Below are 3538 nucleotides of genomic sequence, written 5' to 3' on the forward strand. Positions count from 1 at the left end.
ACTGGCCTGTACTGCAGTTTGATAATGCACCCTTTCCACAATCTTAAATGATTCTTCATAGTTATTAGCACATCAGATAACTCAACAATTCATACTTATACAAAAGGGGGAGGAGGCAGTAAGTCTAGTAAAACTATAAACAAAATTTTCTAAACAACCTCATATTTAATAGAATTTTGGGATGGTGCAGTCCCGAACACCATAGATAAGTATCATGGAGCCTTTATCTACCTTTGGTCAAAATGGTAAACTGAGAAATAACACAAATACCCTGACAACTGGTAGCTGGCCTAGAAAAGAATAGCAGCCCATGGTGCCCCCATTGAATTTAAATAATTTTTTAAATATTTTATTTATTTATTTGAGAGAGAGAACACAAGTGGGGGCAGGGAGAGAGGGACAAGCAGACTCCTCCAGGGAGCCTGATGTGGGGCTTGATCCCAGGACCCTGAGATCATGACCTGAGCTGAAGGCAGATGCTTAACCAACTGAGCCACCCAGGCGCCCCCGAATTTAAATAATTTAACAGAATATCAACATCTGATGACATTACTCCATGACCATAACAGAACAAAACAAAATACAAGGACATCACACAACAAAAAATACTAAATATCCCTCTCTCCTGACCAAATAAATGACCACTACTTTAACTATGACAATTCTAGCTCCATTTTTCCATTTTACCTCCTAGATTAAAAATTATTAAAATATGCAGTTACTAATTTGCCATCATTCCATGACAAATTCTAATCCAGAACAGAACCCTTCTCAAAAATCATCTAGGATAACCCAAAACACTGTAAAAAGCCCATGCTATCCTTTACTGAAACAACCTATAAGTCCACATTTGTTCCATCACCCTTGCAAAAGCAAGTTAAATAAAGTTTGACTTAGGTGTGTTCCTGGTGATCTTTAGACATTATGTTTTATCAAGCTCACACACAACAAGGCAGCTTAATGAGAAAGACTATGACTATTACAAACACTGGTTAGCCTGCGGATTAAATGGCATTTTAATGGTTTGTTGATGTGAATGTAAATTGGTACAACCACTTTAGAAAATTCTTCAGCTATATCTACGTAAGTTAAATATATAACTGTCCCAAGTCTCAAGAGTTCCATCTAGGTTTATCTCTAAGAGATATGAAAGACATATTCACTAAAAGATAAGCATGGAATGTTCATGGATGTTTTATTCATAATAGCACCAAACTGAAAGCAAGCCAAATGTCTATCTAAAAAAAAAAAAAAGGTAAATCACTTATGTAAAATACTACACAACAATGTGAATGAATGAATCACAATATGAATTCATCTCAAAAACAGAATATTGAGCAAAGAAACCAGACACTAAATATGCATGCTGGATGAATCCCTTTATATAAAATTCAAAAAGAGATTCTAATGCAACTAAAAGTTAGAATATTGGTTACACTTGAGAGTATAAGTTACTTGTAGCACAAAGGAGATTTAGGGAGATGTGGTAATCCTCTGCTTCTTGATCTGGATTACTTGAGTATATAAGTTTGTGGAAATTCATAAATCTGTATATACAAGATATGTCCACTTTTCTGTTTGTTATAATTTTTGTTCCATTTTGTTTTGGGGATTGGCAGAGCCATCTGAGGCTTTATTTGGGAAAAGACACTTGAGTTGGCTTTTAGTTGGGGCCATGGGCAAGAGGCAGTACCCAAGGCAGTAGACTCCCCCTAAGCGTAGGCTGAGGACTGAGACTGAGCCTCAGGTGTGTCTCCTGTTCCAGACACTCCCCTGCACAGCTCCTTCCCCCAAAGGCTCTATGGTAGCCACAGGAGTGAGGAGGTTGGTAGGGACCACAGTGCTTGTTCACTTGGACAAGAGGACATCAGATGACTCAAACACCAGCTTCCCATCACAGGTCTCGATCTTCTTCACAACCATGGTGTTGGAGGAGCTGACAAGGCTGAATTAACTGGAGCCCCTAGCAGAGCCGAAGCTGGACTGGAAGCTCAGGCTATGGGTGAGACCAGGGCTTGTGAGGCCCCTGTAGGCTGAGCTCATCCCACCCGAGTAGCTGCTGGTGGTCTTAGTATAGATACTCATGTTCTGCATCCCAGCCTCCAGCCAGCTCTCCTCACCCTCCAATAGCTTGCAGTAGGTGGTTATCTAAGTGTCCAAGGCCAGCTTGATGTTCATGAGCTCCTTGTGCTCGTGAAGCTGCCAAACCATGTCCTGCTTGTCTTGCTGCAGGGCAGCTTCAGCCAGCTTGGCAGTGGCATCCTTAATGTCCAGCTCCTTGTGCTGCTCCGTATCAGCTGTGGCAGCCTCCAGGGAAGCCCTCTGGCTTTTGAGGCCCTTGATCTCCGCCTGGAATCAGGTGATGTTCCAGTTCATCTTGGAAATCTCCATCTTCGTTGTGACAGAGGTCACCCCCATGATTCCCAGCCAATGTCTGCAGTTCCTCATCCGGTACGTGGTCTTGGTCTCAGCCCAGCTGTAGTTGGCAGTGTCTTTGTACTGGGCTTTGACCTCAGCAATGACACCATCCAGGGAGTGGCTGTTGTCCATAGACAGGACCATGGACGTGTCCGAGATCTGGAACTACTACGATTCACAGATCTCCTCTTCATACAGCTGCCTTAAGAAGCCAGTCTCATCGGTCAGCCCATCCAGATGGGACTCCAGCTCTACCTTGTTCGTGTAAGCTTTGTCCACGTCCTTTTTGATGAGGACAAATTCATTCTCCATGTCTGCATGCACTTTGATCGCCCCCTCATATTGCCACCAGCCCCCGCGTATTGCCAAGTCCACCTCCAGCTTCAGCTTCCCCTGGCCCAGTGTGTCCAGCTGCTGCCAAAGGTTGTTGATGTAGCTCTTGAACATGTTGTCCGTGTTGCTCCAGACTGTTTTCTGCTGCTGTAGAAGGCTCCACTTGGTCTCTAGAATTTTGTTCTGCTGCTCCGGGTGCTGCACCTTGTTGATGAAGGAAGCAAACTTGTTGAGCATCTTGATCTGCTCCTTCTCCTAGGTGCACAGTCTGGATGTTGGGGTCCCCCTCCAGCTTAAGGGAGTTCAGCAGGCTCTAGTTCCCTGAGACAGCTTTGATGCCCTCCACGTCCCTGGCCCCACTGTAGGCCCCGACCATACTCATGCCCAGGCCACCCCCAGAAGCTGCTACTGCTGCCCACCTGGGAGAAGGTGGAGGAGCTGATGCCAGTGCCAGGCATACTCATGTACTAGTTAGCTGCTAAAGGCCCAGGGGCTGGAGGTGGACACCTTGTAGGACTTCTGGGTCACCCTGATAGTCATGGTAGAGACTGGAGTGGAGGAGAGCAGGCTAAACCTGACAGGTTTGAGAAGGAGTCGAGAAGCTGCTTCTGGGTAGGCTAAAAATTTTGAATTTATAGGTTTTCATAAAAATGTAAAAGACATACCAAAACTGAACTCTCGTTCTTGCATAGTAAAAATTCTTAAAAAAAAAAAAAAAAAAACTACATTAAGAATAGTTACTATATCATTCAGAGTCCCACCAGGAAACAGATGGCACATCAAGAGG

At 44.1% G+C, this 3538-nt stretch overlaps 1 pseudogene; it reads right to left on the reverse strand.

Moving 5' to 3' along the window:
* Positions 1 to 1848: 1848 nt before the first annotated feature.
* On the reverse strand, positions 1849 to 3291 carry LOC116633869 (annotated as a pseudogene).
* Between the last annotated feature and the right edge of the window lie 247 nt (positions 3292 to 3538).

The sequence above is a fragment of the Phoca vitulina genome, unplaced genomic scaffold (genome assembly GCF_004348235.1).
Source record: "Phoca vitulina isolate PV1807 unplaced genomic scaffold, GSC_HSeal_1.0 scaffold1, whole genome shotgun sequence".
In the NCBI taxonomy this organism is placed as follows: domain Eukaryota; kingdom Metazoa; phylum Chordata; class Mammalia; order Carnivora; family Phocidae; genus Phoca; species Phoca vitulina.